Below are 25,595 nucleotides of genomic sequence, written 5' to 3'. Positions count from 1 at the left end.
AGAACTGTTCCATACGGTTTCCAAGGAGCACCTGGTAGATTGAAACTGCCAACCTTTTGGTTAGCAGCTGTAGGTTTTAACTACTATGCCACCAGGGTTTCCAGATGGGTGTTAGTCTCCCCTTTTTTTCTGTTTGAAAGCTGATTTTTTATTTGTCTAATCTTTCTCATTGTTTAAGATTTTAGTATGGCTGCTTCGTTTGTGTTGTCTTTTGTATTCGTTCTTTTTTTTTACATAACTTATTTGTTCTTTGTTGTTTTCATTGAGAATATACAGCAAAACATACATGCATTCAGTCGTTTCTACATGCACAATTCAGTGACGTTGATAACATTTTTTGAGTTGTGCAAGCATGCTCACCATCTTTTTCTGAGTTGTTCCTCCACCATTAACATAAACTCACTGCCTCCTAAGGTTCCTATCTAATATTTCGAGTTGCTGTTGTCAGTTTGATCCCATACAGATAGATCTTAAAAGAGCATAATGCTCAAGGCAGACATGCTTTATTAGTTAAGCTAAACCATTGCTTTGTCTTAAGAAGATACTTCAGGGGATATTTTTGGTTTAAGGTTTAAAGATTACCTTAGGGCAACAATTTCAAGTGTTCATCCAGTCTCCATGGCTCTAAAAAATTAGTCTCCCTTTTTAATAGATGGAGAACCTAGGATTCTGAGGGCTTAAGCAATTTGTCCAAGGTCAACAACTGAGTTGAGTGCATGCCATGTCAGTCTATCTTCAATGTCTACTCTGAGTCTATTTCTACACTGCAATCTGATACAGAAAAGTAATTATTCAGGGGACACTACTGTGAAAGTAGAGAATAATTGGGAACACAGAAAAGCAACATCAGAAAAAACAGAACCAGGGTACTGATAGAAGAAAAATCAAACAAAACCAGAGCAGAAATGGATCTGAGAAAAATTGAGCATTAATTAGAGAAACACAGCCTTCATTATTCATGGAACTAGTCCTTCTAGATTTAAAAATAAAAAGCCTCAACAATGTGAAAATTGTGGTACTGGAACATGAATCATTTTTCATTCATCATACTGAGCTATCAATGAAGCAGAATAAGAAATCAGAAAATAGATGAGAATAGATACACAATTTTAGAATATGATAAAGATGGCATTTCAAATCAGCAGGGAACAGAGAGGTATCGATAAGTTGTGATGGGACAATTGGATAACTACCCAGAAAACAAAATAAAGTTGGATCCATACCTCATTCACAGATCAGGGTAAATTTCAAATGAAAAAAAAAAAAGTATATGTTACATGTAAATATGTAAATATGGGAATACAAAATGGAATATCTACTTTGGGAAACAGTTTGGCAGTTTCTTATGAAGATAAACACGCATTTGCCATATGACCCAACTATTCCATTCCTACTACTCAAAGAAATGAAAACATATACACATATTTAAAAAAAAAAAAAAACTGAATCTTTATATTGGATTTATTTATAATTACCAAAAACTAGAAACAAACAAAATGTCCTTCAACTGATTAATGGATAAACAAACTGCAGTACAGTCATACAGTGGAACACTACTCAAGAATAAAAAAGAACAAACTACTACTCTGTGTTTTAACATGAATAAATCTCAAATGCATTATGCTAAATGAAAAAGTCAGGTTCCTAAGGCTACATTCTATATGATCCATTTATATGACATGCTGGAAAGGACAAAATCATTAAGTACTGAATACGGATACAAGATTGCCAAGGACTGGTGATAGGGAGAGGGGATTGACTACAACCGATGGAACTTTTTAGGGTGATAGAACTATCCTATGTTTTGAAAGTGGTAGTGATTATTCAACACTAAGCATTTGTCAAAAGTTCATAGAGCTGCACGTTTCCAAACGGTATGAATTTAACTGTATGCAAGTCATACCTCAATGAATCTGATTTAAAAATATTAATACGATTTAGTAAACTATAAAATTATTAGAAGAAACCTTGGAAGAATATTTTTATTACCTATGAGTGAAAAAATATTCTAATAGGACTCAAAGCAAGAGTTCTGAAAGAAGACATTGGTACACTTCACTACCTAAAAATCAAACCCATATGCAAGGGAAAAGCTCATTAAAAAGTCAAAAGACAAATGACGCATTTGAAAAGATATTTACAATTGATATCATAGGAAAAAAAAGGTTATTCTTCCTAATATATAAGAAGTTCAGAAAATTATTAAGAAAAGCCCAATACAATAATTGTTAAACAATATACACAGAGAGTTCACAGAAAATTAATTAAAATTGAACAAATAAAAGATATCTCAACCTCAGAGAAAATACAAATTTAAACTTCGTTCTGATTGAAATGTTCACCTATTAATTGACAAAATACAAAACACAGTTTGAAAGTAAGTCTGTGGAGAAATATGATCTCATACATTTTATGTAGGAGTAAGAATTGGTACGATTCTCTGGACGATTATTTCCAATACAACAGAATTATAATTTAATATTAATATACCCTATGGCTAGGCAGTCTAATTTATCTCCTAGAATTTTTTTTATAACTATACATTTGTGAAATGAAGTAGTACAAGACTGTGCATTGAGGCAATGCCTGTAACAACAATAGCTCACGTTTCTTTGGTACTAACACGTGATAGTCCCCTTCCAAGCTCTTGACAGGTATTAACTGATTTACCTCTGATAACTGCTCTATCAGGTGGATGTTATTACTGCATTTTACAAAAGGAGTAAACAGAGGTGTAAAAAAATTAATTAATATGTTCTAGAATTAGAGTCAGTAAATGGTTGGCTGGGTTGAGACCCAGGCACTCTGGATCCACTTACACTATACTACAAAGCAATCGGAAGCCATCAAAATTTCCAAAAGTAAAAAGACTGGTAAATTAAAAAAAAAAGGGTACACTCATACAGTGGAATATTATGCAACTATAAGAATGTGGAGCACTGTATGTATTTTAAAACTTCAGCTGTTACATGCACAAATGTAGAAAGACATTCAAGATATGCTTTCAGTGGAAAAAGGAAAGGTGTATAACAATGTGGTTTATAATATCAACATCCGCATAGAAGGGAGAAAAGTGAGAATATATGTTAGACATGCATTAAACATCTTTCAAGGCAATATAGTAAGTTGTTATATATGGGATAAGGTAGAGTGAAGGTCTGTGAATGAATAGAAACCTGGTGCTTGGGTTATAGGATGGTAGGGAGACTTTTCCTTATGTACTTCTGTATAATTTTGAGATTGAATTAAATAATATGAATGTAATATCTATTTTAAGATTAAATAACTAAAAGATAAAAAATTAATATCTATCAAGAGACATCATATAGACAGAGGAAAAACCATCACAAAATACTTGCATCTCCTATATGTAACAATGGATTATTTTCCAAAATACGAGAAGAACCCCTTTAACTCTAGAAGATTACATAACACGATAGAAACCTGAACAGGCATTCTACAGAAGAAGAAACATGAAGTAACAAAACATGTGAAAAGTGGCTTGGTAATCAATGAAAGGCAACTGAAACCAGAATGACATACCCTTCAGGGGGCAAAAATGAAAAAGCCTGACAGTCATGAATGTTGGCAAAGATGTAGAGAAAAAGAAAATCATACATCCTACGGATAGGAATCTAAATAAATACTACCACTATGGAGAGAGATTAGTTAGGAATATCTAACAAGGTTCAAAATGCACTTCCCCTACTGGGTACACACCTAGGAATACACTTACATAAGCAGACAAGGAACCCTGCTCAAGAATGAACATAGCAGGATTGTTTGTAACCAGGAAATACATAAATGTTCATCAAGAGGAGAAGGGATGCATGAACCGTGGTATATATATTCAATAACATACTGTACATGGTTGGTGCATGTGTTAAAATATCTGTTGAGCAAAAAAAAGTTAACTACAGCAGGATATATTACATGATATCTATAAATACTAATCATGTGTATCAACATCATATATTTTTAAGAATATGTACATATAGGTAAATGTATAAAGCGAGGCATGGGCCTGAAAAAATTCAAGTTCAGATTGATAGATACATTTGGTATGAAAGGAAAAGGAATTAGGTTTGGGTGCTACTTAGGGAAATAGTACATGGGTGGGAAAAATGGTTAAGCCCTTGACTACTAGCTGAAAGACTGGCAATTTGAACCCACCCAGAGGCACCTTGGAAGATAGGCCTGGTAATCTGCTTCTGGGTTAGTCTTGAAAACCCTATGAAACAGTTCTACTCTGCACCCATAGGGTCACCATGAGTCGGAAATGACTCAACAGCAACTAACAACTACCTCAGTAATGATAACTCTATTGGTAATATATATCGCTTGAGTGGTGGGTACATAAATATTTGGTACACTATTCCTTACACCTTTTTACATATCTGCGTATTGGGAAAAAAAAAATATGGTAAAGGGCGCTGAGCTTCTGTTAAGGGTAATGGAAAAATTTGTAAACACAACATGATGAACATAATTAATGACACTGAATTGAACATGTGAAAAATGTTGAAATGGCCAATGTTTTGTATTCATGCAAAAGCTGGACAATGAATAAGGAAGACCAAAGAAGAACTGATGCCTTTGAATTTCGATGTTGGTGAAGAATATTGAATATACCATGTACTGCCAGAAGACGAACAAATCTGTCTTGGAAGAAGCACAGCCAGAATGCGCCTTAGAAGCAAGGATGGCGACACTTCATCTCACATTCCTGGACATGTTATCAGAAGGGACCAGTCCTTGGAGGGGAACACGATGCTGGGTAAATTAGAGGGTCAGCGAAAGAGAGGAAGACCTTCAATAAGATGTATTGATACAGTGGCTGCAACAATGGGCTCAAGCATAGCAACAATTGTGAGAATGGCACAGGGCTGGGCAGTATTTCATTCTGTTGTACATAGGGGTTTCTATGAGTTGGAACCAACTTGACATTACCTAACAACAATATATATCTCTATTTCTATCTGCCTATCAAAATTTTGGCCATTACACAATAAAAAATAGTTCATGAGGTTTTACTTCAGAGGGATGGTTGCTTCAGAATGTAAATGGGAATAATTATACCTGCAGCGTAGATGTAGCATGGAGGTTACATTAGTTAACAAATAAAATGCTCTCAGAATAGGGCCCACTACTTTCTAAGTGTACTTAGTATACTAAATTATAAGTGTCTAACAAAATTACCATTCTTATTATTGCTGTATTCATAATTATTATTGAAATATGGTTCCTATTGTAAAAAGTCAGATATTAACCTATTGTAAAAAGTCAGATATTAACAGAGATTGATTTCTCTGAGGGAAAAGAAGATCATGTGCACTTAAAATTCAGTGGTTATAAAAAATGTTTATAAGGAAATGCGATTAAGGAAACAACAGTAAAATGCTATAATGACCATTTATGCTTAGTTGGCTCTCTGGCATCCCACCGCCTTCCTCTGCACAGGGACTCTCCTGCAGTATGAATCTTGGCTGTGTCTTGTCTCACTTGAAAACTAAAAATAACCAGAAGCTGCCTCTTCCTGCACCTTCCACCTATAGTGGACATGTCATCCCAAGCTCAGCCAGTTGGAAGCTTTCATTTAGGACTCTGAATCTTGAGCGAATAAAATAAAGATGAAGGGAAGGAGGGATCCGGCAAGACTGGGGACTGATATCCAAAAGTAAGTAATAAAATCCTTAATTAACAAGATCACAAATATTTTACACCAATTTCAAAACAAGGTCCTGTGACTGCTACTGTTTATTGATGGATTCGTTGTCTTACTATTTAAATAGCAGGAAGTTAAAGAATAATTAGATGGATGTCCTACCAGAAAGAAATCCAAAGTCTAATTGGAAATAAAGTCATATAAACACAACAAGGACAACAGCGGCAGAAACAGCAACTACCGCCACCACAGCAGTGACAGCCCAATGTAAAAAGTGCTATAATAGACGCATATATCAGATTTCGTAGGGAGTGTAAAAAAGAAATTGAGTCCCTCTGCCTGCAAGGGAGATGGGGGAGGTAGAGAAGGCTCCCAGAGAGCACTAGAAATTGGGTAGGAATTCACTACACAGTCAAAAGGAGAAAGTTATTTCAGGAAGACTATTAGAAGCAGAAGCATGCGTCCATGAAAAAAGCTACCACATTTACGAAAATGTGAAGTCATTTTCCCAGCACCTAGCACAGTGCTTTTACATGGTACCTGTTCAAACGTTAGGTTAATATAGATTGAGAAAATGAATGCATGAATCCTGCTAAGCTTTGGGCAAATTTTTGGTAATAGTATAAGTCAATAATTTGCCACCTAACTGAAGTTAGCCTGTAAACTTTAATGAAAGTCTAATTCACTTGTCAGCTTAGCTTTTGAAAGAGTTCATAACTGATTTTTTTAACCTGCCTATGGAATTTTTTGATGATTAGAAACATTCTGGCTTGTGTTTTTCTGCCAATTAAAATATAGGCTCAAAATCTTAAATTTAAGAAATAATCTTCATGATAGTAATAGAAAATAAGTGGCTTAAAACTGTAAATATTAGGTTAACTTATTTGACACTATCATTTTAAAACGTCGATAATTATAAATTTAATAATTGGTATGATACGTTCCTAAAAAGGTAACTAACACTACAAAAAAGTGATTTCTCTTTAGAGGGACTAAATGAGAAATATTAAAATATCAATACAATAGTTTTTCATTTTTCTTTGACAATCTGGATAGGAATTATAAGCAGTTAGGGGGAAATTTTTCAAATTCCCTCAAGGTTTTTATGTTTTGTTTTTCTTTTATCTTAAAAATCTTTTAAAAGTTAATGCATCTCAATTTTATTGTAATATAAAATTTAAATGAGTTAGCAGCTGAGCATGTTAACCTCTGCTGACAGGAAGGCTAGAGACTCAAGTCCACCCAGAGGCACTTCAGAAGAAAGGCCTGGAGATCTACTTCCAAAGTATCAGCCATTTAAATCCCTATGGATCCCAGTTCTCCCTTCACATAAATGGGGTCACCATGAGTTGGAATCAACTCAAAAACAACTGGATAAAGTAGCTGTTATAAGAAGTTATGAAGGTGAATTATTCTCAGTTATACACCTTTGATGCCATGCTAGTAAACTATTCATACAACCCAGAACAAGATAATGACTATCAAACATTTATATGATGCCTACAATGTGCAGGCACTGTTCTAAGTGCTTCACGTATATTAATCCCCACATTTTCTGAAAACATGTGTCATTACCTTCTGGTTTCTACCGTTGCCTTTGAGAATACTGTTCTCTGTCTAAATGAGGGTAATCTGGCGTTTATGCCTTGATGCTTTTGAAATATTTCTTTGTTATTGGTGTTCTGTAATCTCATCAGGAAATAACTAGATGTGAATTTGTTTGTGTTCTGCTAGGAATGTCATAATAGGTAAAACTGAGAATTTATGTATCTCATCAAATCCGTATGCCTTTTGACCATTATGACTTTGAATATTTCCCTCTTGGATGATGTCATTTTTTTCCCTGCTGAAACTTATATTGGATATATTCTGAAACTTCTCATACCTCTTAACATATTTTCTGTATTTTCCAACTTTTCATTCTTTTATGCTGAATTCTCAGTAATGACTTGAGTCTTTTTGTTCACCAATTCTCTTTTCAAATACATATACTCTGCTGATCGATCTCTTCACTGAGCTTTTAATTTCATTTTATATGTTTTTAATTTTTAGAAGTTCTGTTTGGTACTTCAAATTTGACTTTTTATTTGTGGTTTGTGTTTTTCTCATGCTTTCAAGATATTTTTTGATATCTTGATTAATATGAAACATGTTTTCTCACTAAATGGCCCATAAACAGGGATGGCACTGGTCCTCCCAGGGCATTTCAAAGTGTGCGAGAATATCCAGGTAAAGGAAGTTGTTATTGGCTTTTAGTGCCAGCCTAAAGCAGGAAAGCTAAATATCCTGCAATACACAGGTTAACCCGGCACAATGAAAAACTGTCCTGTCCCAGTTGCAAAAGCGACCCTATTAAGAAAAACAGATTTAGCTCTTGCTGATAGTTCTTTTTCCTGTAAGTCTTCTTGTGTCTCCTGACTCTTGGACATGGCGATTTTCTTTCTTGTTTATTGTGGAATTTTAGTTGTGAGCTTATCATCTGGGACGTACGTCTGTGGAAATCTTGTCCCGGTAAGTCTCTTTAGACTGATATTTTATTTACTTGCCAAGTGCCCCAGGAGTATTAATAGCTAAGTACAACACTTTTGTGTTAATTTATAAGCCTGGGTCACACACAGACCATGTAAATTAAACACTTACTTGGTATGATGGCTGGCAGGTCTATAGCTATGAGCTCTTAGGGGAGACTTTTTTTTCCCCTCGCTCAGAATAGAAACAAGGACACCTCAAAGTCATCTCTCCTTTAGGTAGGCAAACCTTTTACTTGCCCATCCTTTCACTGATGGTGGCATTTTGAGGATCATGACTTTATGCCTGAGAATCTCAGTTACAACTTACCCCCTCGCATGGAGCAGATACTTTATCTCCACCATTCAGATGGGCATTAAGTCCACCCTCCTAAACGATCAAGACTGCATTCTGCCCCACCCTAGGGAGACAGAGTAAGCTCCTGCTGGAACCCTGGGTTCCAGATGCCCCCTGGGGTTTTGGGTCTCAGGTATTGACTTTCTGTTGGTTCCCCCCACCGCCGTTGTTTTTAACTCAGCAATGAATTAAAAGAAAGAAGTGGTGATATTTTACCAATATTTAAGTTTTTATTTTTAAGTTTTATTGTGTTCAGAAGAAATCTCAGGTTATCTAGTCTGCCATATTGCCCTGATTTCCACATTCTGGAACCAGTGGCCTTTTTCTGTTCTTAGTTAGAATAAAAGACAAATAAAAGTTGGATAAATGCTGGATGTGGTGGTTCTGGCATTTGTCACCTTTTTCAATACCAAATATTTAAACTTAAATGAAGCTTTCACGTTGAAATGATATATCCTAAAGTTGGCTCCATTTACAACAACACTTGATATTTATGGCCATTTTTAATCTAATGGTTTAAGCTGTGTTATAGCAGATTTCTCAGAACTTGATGGTAGTGTAGCTAATTGAAGCTACAGAGCTAATGCACTGACCTGTTCACAAGACGATTATCCAGGATTTATGGCTGTCACAGAGCAGCAAAAACATGCTGATTTACTTAAGAAATCTGTAACACATGGAAATGTGGGCTGGTTCAATAGGAAACCATTACTGCTGTCTTAGTTCCTGGCCTCTTTGCATGGCAAAACACAAAACTGATCAAAGCACATTTTCTCATCTACTTTTAAAAATAACAGCTTTTCAAATTCTAGTTAACAATGTGCTCCCCATTTCCTTTTCAATCCGTGAAAGGGCCATAGAATTATACAATTTCAAAGACAGACTGTTATTTATTTTCCAAGTTTGATTCTTTTAATTATTCTACACAGAATAGTCATATTCAAGGGAGACAAAAATGGGAAGAAATTGCAGCTTAATTTATTGAGTATAATAGAAGCAGAACTCTTACTAGGAGAGAGTATCGAGTTGAAAAATAGGATACAGTTTTAAGAGCCCTTGTGTACTGTCGAGTCCATTCCAACCCATAGCAACTCTCCGGGACAGAGTAGAACCGCCCTACAAGGTTCCCAAGGCTGTAACCTTTAGGGAAGCAGATTGCCACATCTTTCTCCCCTGGAGCGGCTGAGAGGTTCGAAACACTGAACTTTCAGTTAGCAGCTGAGTGCTTAACCACCGGGCCACCAGGGCTCCTCTCAGTTTTGGTTACTCGTCGTTGGAATGTCAGCCCATTCCTTGATTGTAAACTAAGTCCTACTTTCTCATAAAGCTCTAGTAAATGTAAGTGGGAAACCCTGGTGGTGTAGTGGTTAAGTGCTACGGCTGCTATCCAAAGCGCTGGCAGTTCGAATCTGCCAGGCGCTCCTTGGAAACTCTATGGGGCAGTTCTACTCTGTCCTATAGGGTCACTATGAGTCAGAATCGACTCGATGGCACAAATGTAAGTTTAACATATATGTGAATTTGTTTTTATCATTTGTTTTATTTTTGCAGTTTTTGATGACTGTGAAATAGTTAACAATTCAAAATATAGGTATATCATTTCTGTGAGTATACCATACTGTATAGTATATAATTTGTGTGAGTATATCATATTACATTAAATGAAACATATGTGATTGCTTTATATTCCTAATATCTGATAATCTCAGGGAAAAAAAAATAGAGTTGGCAAGGCTAGACAAGCAAGGGTAATCTGGGCATTTACCCTGGTCCAGTGTCTAAAAGGGTACACAACACAGAAGAGTCAGAGAACCTGAGGACAGGTTAGCATCTCCCCTTCTGGGATGCACAAATAAATTCTGTCCTCTGCTGGATACAAGGGTGGCCCCAAGGGAACCAGCTGAATTTCCTGAGTGTAGGCAAGGACAGGTCAAAGAACCAGAGGATGGAACTGCAATTCTTTTTTTTTTTTCTCTCATGTAAGGTCAGACTGCATTGCTAAATAAATCTCAGGAAACCTGTGTTCCAAGACTGCATACTTTAAGAGTTCTCTGGTTGCTACCTTTGTGACGAACTTGGCTTTCATATCAATTACCAGTACTTGGGCTACCAGGCTCAAAAGTAATTAAATTTAAAATCAGACTTTGATCCTCCAGCATTTAGTCCTGTTTCCAAGACCTGAATTTCAAGCATTAGTGTTAGCTGAAGTGTAGTGTTAATTACTTGGATATCACAAGTTAAAAGGGAGCACTATTGAGTTTCTACTTTAATCACTGAGGGCCTATTTGACACTCAAATGAAAGAGAGATAACTATTCCCAAGGGTGAATTTAAAACTGATTTTATAGCCCTGCCTGTGTGAACACTCAGTTCACAAGTACATTCTGCTTGGTTGCATTTTTTTGGTCCACTCTCAATGTTAATTTTTATGCTGTATCACATGTTGTAATGTTTTGGTTATTTCAGTTTTTATGACATCAGCTGAAGTAAAAATGATGCCTTTGTCACAATATCGCAAAACTTAAGGATTTTTAATTGCAATCTGTTGTGTAAAATATGCGTTTTGAGTAACAGTGAGTACAATATAGGAGAGTTACATAAAACATGTAACAAAACTCTTGGGGTAGAATTTCAGATCTGTTTGAGGGTAAGGTGGAGAGAAACGGATGACCGAGAGGAGTCACAGGCAAAGGTTGCAGCAGGTGTGTGTGTGTGTGTGTCACTGTACATGCAGCTGTTGTTTATTTTTGACATAATACCCCAAGGCAATACGGGGCCATTTCAATTAGGTGCAATTATGGCTCTAAATTAGGTCAATTAAGAGGCATTATCAGAGAGGAGGAATACCTCCGCATCAATATGTGCATCTAACCAAGGAACTGCCAGTCACTGAAGGTAGTGGCCATCTAAAGTGAATAGTTAATTAGATTTAATTCAGAAAGATGCACACCAAGAAGAAAGCAGTAATTCAATATTCTTTATATTATAAATACACTCTAATGGCTATGTGATCCATTCCATGTTAATCTTATTTTTACTTGTTTGATAAACAAATAAGTCAACCTGTTATTGATTTAACTATGAGGCTCAGGAACCCTTTGCCATTATTAATTAATCCAGTTTGCCATGTAGCTTAGTCTTTGCTGCCTAATCACAGGGACCTTCTAAAACCAGAAAGCTGCAAAACCAGAGGGCTGAGCTAAGTTTACTAAGCTAGAATTTTAAAGATTGCTTCATGACCTTAAAAATGACACCTGGCTATCACTCGTATATATCCTCAATTACTTATATTTAGAATTACTATTAGACACTCCCAAATTATTTAAACCTTAATAATTTAGAAAAAAATACATAAATATCTTCTCTCTTGGCAAAGAAAACTTTGGAGTAAAATTCTTAACATGATTTATAATTTACTGCACCCTATGGGTCCGGTTCCATGTAGCAACACTTTTCTTGGCACATAGTAAGTTTTTAGTAAATACTGTTGAATGATTAGTTAACTGCAAGATATATTAAAAACATCATAGATCAAACAGACCTGGCCTCACATATTTTAGCTCTATGACTTCAGACAAGTTATTTAACCTCTCTGGGCTTCAAATTCATCCTCTATTAATAATACCTACTGACAAGACTGCTGTGAAAATGAAATAAGACAACATAAATAAAGCACACAGGATATTGCCTGGGACATAGTAAAGGTTTGATAAATATTAATTCCTTTCATCAGATGTCTTTTCAATACTGCACATACTGGTAAGTAAGCAGTTGCATCTCAGCCAGCAAGATATTTCTAGAATGGTTTAACCTCATTTATTTAATTAAATGTAAATGTATAGGTTATAATAAAAATAACCACTGTGTAACATCACAATAAAAATGATAGGCTGGATGGATGAATCTGGAGGGCATTATGCTGAGTGAAATGAATCAATCACAAAAGGACAAATACTGTGTGAGACTACTACTATAAAAACACATGAAAACATTTCTACACAGAAAGAAACAATATTTGATGGTTATGAGAGAAGAGAGGGTTGGGGAGGGAAAAAACACTACCTAGATAGTAGATAAGTGGTACCTTTGATGAAGAGTGAGACAATACACAATATTGGGAAAGTTGGCACAACCTGACCAGGGTAAAGTCATAGAAGCTTCACTGATACATCCAAACACACTGACAGACTGAGCTACTGGGCAGAGGACCATGGTCTTGGAGGACATCTAGCTCATTTGGTATAACATAGTCTATAAAGAAAATGCTCTGCATTCAACTGTGGTGAGTAGCGACTGGGGTCTTAAAAGCCTACAAGTGGCCATCTAATACACATCTACCAGTCCCATTCTGGCTGGAACAAAAGAGAATGAAAAAGATCAAAGACACAAGGGAAAGATTAGTCCAAAAGACTAATGGACCGCAACTACCACAACCTCTACCAGATTCCACCCAGAACAACTAGATGGTGCCCAGTTACCATCACTGACTGCTTTGGCAGGGATCACAATAGAAGGTCCTGGACAGAGTGGGAGAAAAATATAGAACAAAACTCAAATTCACACACACAAAAAAAGACCTGGCTTGCTGGTCTGAAAGAGACTGGAGAAACCCCAAGAGTGTGCCCCCTGGACACCTGTTTAACTCAGCACTGAAGTCACTCCTAAGGTTCACCTTTCAGCCAAAGATCAGGCAGGTCTATAGGACCAACAACAGCACATGTGCGAAACATGCCTCATAGTTCAATCAAGGCTAATGGGCACACCATCCCCAAAACCAAAAATGAAGACAGCAGAAAGGGACAGGAAAACTGGACAAATGGAAACAGGGAAATGGGTGGAGAAGGGGAGAGCGTTGACACATTGCAGAGTTGGCAACCAATGTCATGAAACAACTTGAGCATTAACTGTTTATTGAAAAACTAATTTGCTCTCTAAACTTTCACCTAAATCACAATAGATAACAAAAAGAAATACATGGTGCCATCACTAACATGAACTTGCTTCATCCTAAATTGAAGTGAAATAAGAAATGAATAGTGTCTTAGACTTGGGTTTTTATTCATTTTTGAATAAATATTTTGTCTAGAATGGTGTCACAGGGAGAAATTTGTTGTAAGGAATGGAATTGACTCAAGCCGGCTAAAGTGAAGGAAGACTATATTATAAGGTTTCAGTGCTACCTTAGGGAACACTTCTAATAAACTGCTGGAGGCCCTGAACTCATTAGGAAAGAGACTACGTATCCTTCAGGCTCCCCTTGCTCTATAGCCTTCCTCACACTTTGTAACCAAGCTCTGCAGCCTTGACTTACTCATTCCTTAAACATGGTTGCTCCATTCCCAGCTTTCCATGACTTCCTTTTTTCAAGTTTCCTACAGTTATTGACTACAGTGGCTAGTTATCACTTTCAGATTTATGGGGGAGAAATTCGACTGGCTCAGCAGAAACCAATATGTGGCTTTTTCTGGGTCAGCTGACCACCCAGGTCAGGATGGCTGTCAGAAAGTTTTGTAACTATGGATTAAAGTCAAATCAGAGGCTGAACATGGCAGGCAAATTGAAATTCAATATCCTGATTCAGTCTAACAACAACAACACTCGTAATATCAAAAACATACAGTCTTTACACTCTTTTAGACTATTCTAGAGATTTACATGTATCAGTCATTTAATTTTCTCAGCAATGCTGTGGGGTACCTGCTGCTGGTATCTTTGTTTCAGATGATGAATGTGAAGCACTGAAATATTTAACAGCATTCCCAAGGCCACACAGCTAGAAAGGGGCTGCACTGGGCTTCTAACACAGGTAGTTTAGCTTCAGAGTCTGGGCTTTGAACTACTAGGCTATTCTGCCTGTCTGTGAAATTACTATTACCAATCAAACAAGTTTGGTTTTAGAAGTCTGGGCACTATACTGAAAAGCACAGTTTTTAAGATCTTTTGGCTCTGAAGAAGTCAAGCAAAGAATTGTGTTCTCCTGAGAGATTCTATCCCCATGGGTAAGAACCACCAGCTCAAAGCAGCTAGTTGGAATCAAGACAGAACCACCTGCTCCTTGTATTATCAATGGGATAGCTAGCTTGTGCATTACAGACAGGGAGGTACAAAAATGCTAAGGAATGCTCTTTTTTAGGCATTCTTTCATGAACAAATGTACCTCTTAGGAGCCCATTTTCTCTCCAAATCAGCCATGAGGGAAGCCACAGTTTTTCTTGCAAAACTCCAATAGATCCCACTGATTTCCACTCTATTAAGACAAAGAGGTGAAAAGTAATATTGTCTATCAAACTTATCAATGTTATGAGATAGTTATCAGCATGGAAATCTTTGCAGAGGTATCATGGGGTTGGGGATAATTTCCCTGGCCAATTTTGATATAGCGATGAAGCTAAATATTCTTACGTGAAGCATACAGTTAGGTTACCTCCTTTCTTTCAAAATTTATTTCATTTATGCTATTTAAAATAGCACTTCTCAATTAAAAAAAGCTCTCCTGAATATAAACAAAACAAAACAGTGCCGTTGAGTCAATTCCGACTCATAGCGACCCTATAGGACAGAGTAATACTGCCCCATAGAGTTTCCAAGGAGCGCCTGGGGGACTCAAACTGCCAACCCTTTGTTTCACAGCCGTAGCACTTAACCACTACACCACCAGGGTTTCCCTCCTGAATATCAATTTTATTACACATTTCCAATAGAATTTTTGTGTGTGTGTTTCAGGTAATCAACCTGATAAAATATTATTATTACGACAAATCCACTGTATAATATAAAGAGGATATTTAGATCTGCTAATAATTTCTCCATAAGCCGTGAGTGACAAAATATTTTTGAAAGATACAGTTAAAAATGTATCTTAGCAAGCTTTTAGGAACATATTATAAAACTCTCATCTAACAGATGTGCCTGTGACAGTAAACGAAAAATAAACTTCACATATTCATGGGCATGTTTGCCCACCCTCTAAATCCAGTGTGCAATTGCTGGATGCTAGAAAATCGAGCACTTGTAAAGTGGGATAATTGATTGGCTGTGACTAAGGGCTGTGCCAAAGTTTGCGAAGCCTTCTTGAGGCTCCATAACAAAACACATATAACAATGGTTAGTCACAAAGCTAATATTGACAATTAAGTTTCATGAACTGACTGGAATTTGCAACCTTCTGGTTTCAATTTTACAGTTCAATTCTGCCAGATGGGGTAGGGAGAAAATAACATACATAATGAAAATCAATGAAGTTACAGCAACACCAAAAAAAAAAAAAAAAGGTAAGAAAGAAGCCCCATTTATATATTTTCCCACACCTGAAGCCAAAGTTAAAAACCAGCAAGTCAGGAATAAATTTTTTACAGATATTTTTTATTCACAGAGTAAATATTAGCTGTGAAACAAAAAGCTTCAGATGAGTCACTAGATCAGGACAATATGTAAGAATACAGTCAACAATCCATCTAGGGAAGAGTCATATATTAATTCGGATGAAGACAAAGTAAAGTAGCCATGTGAATGTTTTAAAAAGATTAGTAATAAGAGGAAGTTGAAATTGAAATAAGTAAAAGTGTGCTAACAGTACAAAGAGCCAAAACCAGACCCACTGCTGTCAAATTGATTCCGACTCATAGCGACCCTATAGGACAGAGTAGAACCACCCAATAGTTTCCAAGGAGCACCTGGTGGATTCGAACTGCCAACCTTTTGGTTAGCAGCCCTAGCACTTAAACACTACGCCAGTGTCCCTGACAGTGCAAGAACAGGTGTATTTTAAAAACCCATTGCCGATGAGTCAGTTCCTACTCATAATCATAGCAACCCTATAGGACAGAGTAGAACTGCTCCTATAGAGTTTCCAAGGCTGTAAATCTTTACGGAAGGAGATTGCCACATCTTTCTCCACAGAGCAGCTGGAGAGTTCAAACCTCTGACCTTTCAGTTAACAGCCGAGAGAGAGAGAAAGAGAGAGTAGCACAGTGGCTAGTAGGTCTTCATTTTTTTGTTTTTGTTTAGCTAATTTCTGGGTTATTGACTCTATGAAGACCCTACTTTGCATCATCATTTAATCCCTGATAAAGCCATCACAAACTAATGTTGTTGTTATTGTTGTTAGGTGCCATCGAGTCAGTTCCAACTCACAGTGACCCTAGGCACAACAAAACGAAACACTGCCCGGTCCTGAGTCATCCTCACAATCATTGTTATGCTTGAGCTCATTGTTGCAGCCGCTGTGTCAATCCACCTCGTTGAGGCTCTTCCTCTTTTCGGCTGACCCTATACTCTGCCAAGCATGGTGTCCTTCTCCAGGGACTGACCCCTCCTGACAACATGTCCAAAGAATGTAAGACCCAGTCTCATCATCCTTGCCTCTAAGAAGCATTCTGGCTGTACTTCTTCCAAGACAGATTTGTTCTTTTGGCAGTCTATGATATATCCCATATTCTTCACCAACACCACAATTCAAAGGTGTCAATTCTTCTTTGGTCTGCCTTACTCATTGTCCAGCTTTCACATGCATGATGCGATTGAACATACCATGGCTTGGATCACGCGCACCTTAGTCTTCAAGGTGACATCTTTGCTCTTCAACACTTTGAAGAGGTCCTTTGTAGCAGATTTACCCAATGCAATGCGTCTTTTGATTTCTTGACTGCTGCTTCCATGGGTGTTGATTGTGGATCCAAATAAAATGAAATCCTTGACAACTTCAATCTTTTCTCCTTTTATCATGATGTTGCTCATTGGTCCAGTTGTGAGGATTTTTGCTCTCTTCATGTTGACGTGTAATCCATACTGAAGGCTGTGGTCTTTGATCTTCATTAGTAAGTGCTTCAAGTCCTCTTCACTTTCAGCAAGCAAGGTTGTGTCATCTCACGCAGGTTGTTAATGAGTCTTCCTCCAATCCTGATGCCCCTATGGTGGCGTAGTGGTTAAGAGCTATGGCTGCTAACTTTAAAGGTCAGCAGTTTGAACCCACCAGGCACTCCTTGGAAACCATTTAGGGTACAAATTAATAGGCAATGGATAACTAGATAGCTATAGCTATTTGACAGTGGGGAAATAAAGTTATGACATTAGTTCCTGATATATGTCAGATAATAAATTAAGCTCAAAGTGATGGAAATCAATCTATAAATGCTAATAAATCATATCTCTAGATAGAATTTATTTTTAACACTTTTATTTAAAAAGGGAACGTACATTCTATTCAGTCTACTTATTACATATATAATATTTTTATGTCTTCTCCCGGAATTCTGTTGAAATTTCAAAATAAATATATATATTAAAAAAAACTTTAAACTATCAGGCAAGTGTCAGAGGATGATGAAAATAGTGAGGAATTTATGGAAACTGTGGAATTGATGAGAGCAGTTAAACCATCAATAACATCACAGCTGAGGAAATTCAAACTGGCATCCCAAACAAGTGTGATGTAAGAAAAGGCCCAGGAATAATGACCCCAAAGAGGGACAATTTTTAACAAGTGTTCCCCTTGAAAATAGAATCAAAATGCAAAATATTTTTTAATTTAAAGAAAGAGTAAAAAGATAGGAAATAACTGGAAAATATTCATATTATTTCATAATTAATAAAAAAGAAAAGGTAAAAAGAGAAAGGGAAGTTTTCTAAGTGTCTTGTTAAAGTGTGTGAGTAGTGTGAGTATGTCTGTGTGTGTGTGTGTGTATAAAGCAGGGGTTTAAGTAACAGGCTAAGAGTGAAGTTACAGAAAAAAATGTTTTAAATGTACGCTAGAATTTTAAGGAACAAAAATGAAATTCACAGAAGAGTGAAATGGAATTTATAACTTCTGAAACTTAAGACAAAATGAATAAAGAAAATGTGAATATTTCAATTAAAAAAAAAGTAATAAAAGGAGTAAAGGAGAACAAGGGGAAAAGCATTTAAAAATGTAATAAAAGGAAAAACCTAAACCCAAACTTGTCAGTAATCAGAATAATAGGGAATGGGTTAATTTTCCCTTTAAAAAAAAATTTCTTAAAAGAAGTAAGCAGATAAAATAAGGTTATGTACCATTTTCAAGAGACAGTCTTAAAATTGGCCAATAAAATTTAAAAATATAATGTTGGAAAAAGATATATCAGCTAAATGCTAACTAACACATAGAGAACAGGAATAGATTTATTAATACAAGATGAATTACAATTAAATGTAAAAAAAAAAACTTTAAATGGAACAAAGAAGGATTTTTCGTTTTGATAAAAGGTATGTATGACCAAGAGGACATAACATTCAGGAATGTTTCTGTATAATTATATGCTTCAAGAGGTCCCTGGGTGGTGCAAACTGTTTGTTCTCTAGTACTAACAAAAGGCTGTTGATTTGAACCCACCCAGCAGTACTGCTGGAAAAAGACCTGGCAATTTGGTTCCATTAGGATTCCAATCAACACTTCTAGCCAAAATGGTGCCATAGACAGAAGCACCATGTTGTCCCTCTACAGCAAAAACCCAAAGAACTAAGTGAAACACAGACAACAATGTCAGAACAATAAAAGACAGAGTAAATGGTGTAGGTACAGAACTTTCTAATGGAAAGGAAGGCAAGGTGATACCGAGTAATAATAGACTGGTTCAAGCCTAGGAAGAAAAGGGTAAATTTCAAGGTAACCACAAAGATAGTTAACAAGCTTATCAAAATAAAAAAGAAAAACAAAGTTTCAATAAAAACAAAATCTACAAAAACAAAACAAATGAAAAGGAAATCCACAGACCAAAGGAATTCGGCACAGGAGAATAAGAGGAACAAAGAAAACGTCAGCACCAAAAAAAGCACTAAAAAATGACAGCAATAAACTCATACCTATCAATAATTACACTGAATGCAAATGACCTAAATGCATCCATAAAGAGACACAGAGTGACAGAATGAATTAAAAAACAAGATCCATCAATATGCTGTCTATAAGAGACACGTGTTAGAAACAAAGATGTAAATTTATTAAAAACCAAAGAATGGAAATAAATATATCAAGCAAACAGCTACCAAAAAAGAGTAGGAGTAGCAATACTAATCTCAGAAAAAATAGTCTTTAAAGCAAAATCCACCATAAAAGACAAAGAAGGGCACTATATAATTATTAAAGATACGATCCATCATGAAGACTGAACCATAATAAATATCTATGCACCCAATGACAGGGCTCCAAAATACATAAAACTAACTCTAACAGCACTGAAAAGAGAAATTGGCAGTTCCATAATTATAGTAGTAGACTCCAACACACCACTCTCGGTAAAGGACAGAAGATCTAGAAAGAAACTCAGCAAAGATACAGAAGAGCTAAAGACCACAATCAGCCAACTTGGCCTCATAGACATATATAGAACACTCCACCAAACAGCTGCAAAGTACACATTCTTTTCAACTGCACATGGAAACTTCTCCAGAATAGAACACATCTTAGGCCACAGAGCAATCCTCAACGAAATCCTTTGACCGCAGTGCCATCAAAGGAGAAATTAACAAAAGGAAAAGCAAGGGAAAAAAATTACATAGAAACCGAATAACACCCTGCTTAAAAACCACTGGGTAGTTGAAGAAATCAGAGATAGATCGAAAAACCGCTAGAATCAAATGAGAATGAAAATACTTCATACCAAAACCTTTGCGATGCAGCAAAGGCAGTCCTCAGAGGTCAATTTATAGCAATAGATGCACACATCAAAAAAGAAGAAAGGGACAAAATCAAAACTTTAGCTACACAACTCCAACAAATAGAAAGAGAACAGCAAAAGAAGCCCACAACCCCCAGAAGAAAGGAAATAATAAACGTCAGAGCAGAAAGAAATGAAATGGAGACTAGAAAAACAATAGAAAGAATCAACAAAACCAAAAGTTGGCTCTTTGAAAGAATTAACAAAATCGACAAACCATTGGCCAAATTGAAAAAAAAAAGAGGAGAGGATGCAAATAACCCAAATAAGAAATGAAATGGGTGACATTACAACAGACCGAACTGAAATCAAAAGGACCGTAACAAGAGTATTATGAAAAACCATACTCCAACAAATCTGAAAACCTAGAGGAAATGGACAAATTTCTGGAAACACAATACCCACCCAAACTAATACAAAATGATGCTGAAAATCTGAACAGGCACATAACAAGAGAAAAAACTGAAAGGTTAAAAGAAAAAAAAAAAAATTACACCAGTACTACTCTAACTATTTCAGAACATAGAAAAGGCAGCCATACTTCTGAATTCATTCTATGAAGACAGCATAACCCTGATATCAAAAGCGGGTGAAGGCAACATAAAAAAAAGAAAATTACAGACCAATATCTCATGAATATAGGTGTAAAAATTCTCAACAAAATTCCAGCCAATAAAATTCAGCATCATATCAAAAAAAAAAAAAAAAAAAACCACAACCAAGTAGGATTCATACCAGGTACGCAAGGATGGTTCAACATTAGAAAATCAATCAACATAATCCACCACATAAATAAAAGCGAAGAAAAGAATCACAAGATCATCTCAATTGACACAGAAAAGGCATCTGACAAAATCCAACACCCATTCCTGATAAAAACTCTCAAGAAAATAGGTATAGAAGGGAAATTTCTCAGTATAACAAAGGGCATCTATGCAAAAACCAATTGCCAACATCATTCTTAATGGAGAGAGGCTGAAAACATTCCCCCTGAGAAGAGGAACAAGACAAGGATACCCTTTATCATCACTCCTATTTAACATTGTGCTGGAAGTCTTAAGTAGAGCAATAAGACAAGAAAAAGAAACAAAGTCCATCCAAATTAATTAATAATGAAGAAGTAAGTTAAGCTGTCCCTATTTGCAGATACTTGATTCTATACATAGAAAACCCAAAAGACTACGATAAAACTACTGGAACTAATAGATTCAGCAGAGTTGCAAGACACAAGATAAACATACAAAAATCAGTTGATTCCTATACACCAATACAGAGAACAATGAAAAGGAAATCAGGAAAACAATACCATGTATAACAGACTCTAAAAAAATAAAATATTTTGGAATAAATCTAGCCAGGGATGTAAAAAGCTTATACAAAGAAAACTACAAAACACTACTGCAAGAAACCAAAAGAGATCTACATAAATGGAAAACATGCCATGCTCATGGATAGGTAGACTCAACATTGTGCAAATGACAGTTCTACCCAAAGCAATTTACAAATACTATGTAATCCCGATCCAAATACCAACAACATTCTTTAAAGAGATGGAACAATTATCGTTAACTTTATATAGATAGGGAAGAAGCCCCAGATAAGTAAAGCACTACTGAAGAATAAAGTAGAAAGATTCGCACTACCTGACCTCAGAACCTATTATACAGTTATGGTAGTCAAAACAGTTGATATTGGTACAATGACAGATACATTGACCAATGGAACAGAATTGAGAACCCAGATGTAAATCCGTCTACTTACAGTCAGCTAATCTTCGACAAGAGCCCAAGGTCCATCAAATGGGGGAAAAGACAGTCTTTTTAACAAACGGTGCTGGCAAAACTGGATGTCCACCTGCAAAAAAAAAAAAAAAACCGAAACAGGACTTATACCTCACATCATATAGAAAAACTAACTCAAAATGGATCAAAGACCTAAATATAAAGCCAAAAATTATGAAGTTCATAGAAGAAGAAAGAGATCAACACTAGAGGCCCTAATACAGGACACAAACCATAAGCAACAATACACAAACTCCAAAAATAAGCTAGATAACTGGGATCTTCTAAAAATTAAATGCTTATGCTCATCAAAAGACTTCACCAAAAGAGTAAAAAGAGAACCTACAGACTGGGAAAAAAATTTTGGCTATTACAAATCAGACAAAGGTCTAATCTCTAAAATCTACAAGAAAATTCAACACCTCTACAACAAAAAGACAAATAATCCAATTAAGAAATGGGCAAAGGAACAAACACTTCACCAGAGACATTTAAACGGCCAACAGGCACATGAGGAAATATGATCACTAGCCATTACAGAAATGCAAATTAAAACCACAATGAGACACCATCCCACCCTGGCATTACTGGCACGAATCAAAAAAACAGGAAATAACAAATGTTAGAGAGACTGTAGGGAGATTGGAACTCTTATGCACTGCTGCAGGGAATGCAAAATGATACAACCATTTTGGAAAATGATATGGTGCTTCTTTAGAAAGCTAGAAATACCATATGATCCAGCAATCCCACTCCTAGGAATATATCCTAGAGAAAGAAGTGTTGTCACACAAATAGACGTATGCACACCCATGTTCACTGCAGCATTGTTCGCAATAGCAAAAAGACGGAAACAACCTGGATGCCCATCAACAGATGAATGGATAAACAAACTACAGTACATACACACAATGGAGTACTATGCAGTGATAAAGAACAGTGATGAATCTGTGAAGCATTTCATAACATAGAGGAATCTGGTGGGCATTATGCTGACTGAAATAAATCAATCACAAAAGAATAAATGCTTTTTGAGACCACTACTGTAAAAACTCATGAAAGGGTTTACACACAAAAAGAAACAATCTTTGATGGTTATGATATGAGGGAGGTGAGGGGTGGGGATGGAAAAACACTAAATAGACAATAAATAAGTGGTAACTTTGGTGAAGGGTAAGACAGTACACAATATTGTGGAAGCCAGCACAACTTGTGCAAGGTCATGGAAGCTCCATAGATACATCCAAACTCACTGAGGGACTGAATTGCTGAGCTGAGGGCTGTGGGGGCCATGGTCTCGGGGAAAACCCTGAGAGTATGGTCCTCAGACACCCAATCAGCTCAGTAATGAAGTCACGCCTGAGGTTCACCTTTCAGCCAAAGGTTAGACAGGCCCATAAAACAAAACGAGACTTAAGGGGCACACCAGCCCCAGGGCAAGGAATAGAAGGCAGGAGGGAAGAGGAAAGCTGGTAATAGGCAACCTAAGGTTGAGAAGGGATAGTGTTGACATGCTGTGGGGTTGTTAAATCTCATGAAACAATATGTGTACTAACTGTTTAATGAGAAACTAGTTTTTTCTGTAAACCTTCATCTAAAGTACAGTATTAAAAAATAAATAACTGACATAGAATACCACTACAAAAAAAAAAAAAAATATTACAGCCAAGAAAACCCTCTGGAGCAGTTCTATTCCATGACCCACGGGGTCACCATGAGTCATAATCAACTCGATAGTAACAGGCTATACACTTCAAAACATGTAACAGTGATGGAGCAAACAGGAAACTAAAACGGCTCTTTTAGTAATCAACAAGTTGGATAGAAAATAAAGATTTCTCTTAGACTAACCTCTTTATTCTTGCTAACGATACACCCAGATTCTGAAAGCATCCTTATTTTCTAACAACAAAGTATGTCAAGCTTATCTGAATTCTGCTCTAAACATACAATTGGCCATTTTCGAAGAAGCCCTGGTTCCTAATGGTGGAAAAGAGCACTAGAGGTCTAAATGGTAAGCAGTACTAGAAACACTGAATTGTTCCACAATCTAACTTACTAGGTCATTACACAAAGCTAGCAAAAATATCCCTTCCTTTTCCCAAAACATCACAGATTCATGTTTAAATTTCCAATTTAAGTAAGCATTTTATCATTCTCCAATAAAATAATTTATTAATACAGTTTTCTTCTCTTTCCACTAGCTGTATTGTCCTACCACCAACCTGTCTAAATTACAGTATTGCCCTCAAATTTAGAAGCTCTCTTTGTTTTATTTTTTACTTTTTAGCTTAAATGCTTTGACATTGGCTTCAAAATGTGCAGGTCTCAAGGATTCCTAGTCACACCAAGTATTAGTGTCATTAGAGTGACAACTGACCCAACAGAAAAGGAAAGAAAATCCTGCCTCCCTCTGAAGGAACACCAAGCACAGGGCATGTATATAAGCAAACATTAGTAATGAAAGGAAAAATACAGTCAAATGCACACCTTTGATATTTTGCTGAAAACTCTCCTTGAATGCTTTCTCACTACTAATAATATCATTATTGTTCTTGTATCACAAGCAGCTTGAGGGTTAAATTACAATGTTTTAAAAGTTTTGGGATAAGTGCAGGAATTTATTAAGTTATTTTCTTTAGGACAAAATTTCAAAACAAATTAAAATTTCAGCAAATATAAGTCATGTAAAAAAATCAAGGTCTTTTAAATTCTATCAAATATTCAGTTGAAATGGTCTCTGCAGTCCAAATGTTACAATGTTTTCCCCATTGCACAAGAACTAACTCATGAAACATTCAAATGTACATGGAGTACAATATATTCCACCTGTAATTTTAGATTAACATTAACTTTTTTTTTTTTTTAGTTATTTTCTAAAACCTTTTCTTATAAGGAAATCCTAGGCATATTTCCCCCCGCAGAGGTTTTAATTTACACACACACACACACACACACACACACACACACACACACCAACCAAAAAAACCAAACCCATTGCCCTCAAGTCGATTCTGACTCATAACAACTCTATAGGACAGAGTAGAACTGCTCCATAGGGTTTCCAGGGAGTGGCTGGTGGATTCAAACTGCCAACATTTTGGTTAGCAGCTGAGCTTTTAACCACTGCACCACCAGGGCTACGTACACACAGACACACACACACACACACGGGCACACAAAACAAAAATACAAAAGATTCAGCAAATTACAAATATTTCAAAATATGGAAAGTTTCCATAAAGTATACAAATGTTTACATGGATTAGAACATCCACCACACAGCTCTTTTTGCTGTATGCATAATCTTGAGAACAAAATTCAGTGTCACTTTTTTCTGAGTAGGTAGTTTGGTCTGCACTCGGCTGCTAACCTTGTGGTTGGAGGTTCAAGTCCACCCAGAGGAACCCGAAAAGAAAGGCCTGATTATCTACTTTAGAAACATCAACCACTGAAAATCCTGTGGAGCACAGTTCTACTCTGACACACATGGGGTTGCCATGAGTTGGAATCAACTTGATGGCAACTGGTTTCTTTTTCAAATTTGGTCCATCATTTCCTCAAATTTTAGCTACAATTTAGTCTAAATCCAAATATTCTGACTAGTCTTTAC

Source organism: Loxodonta africana, chromosome 11 (assembly GCF_030014295.1).
Source record: "Loxodonta africana isolate mLoxAfr1 chromosome 11, mLoxAfr1.hap2, whole genome shotgun sequence".
In the NCBI taxonomy this organism is placed as follows: Eukaryota; Metazoa; Chordata; class Mammalia; order Proboscidea; family Elephantidae; genus Loxodonta; species Loxodonta africana.
Note: the sequence above shows the minus strand (reverse complement) of the source record.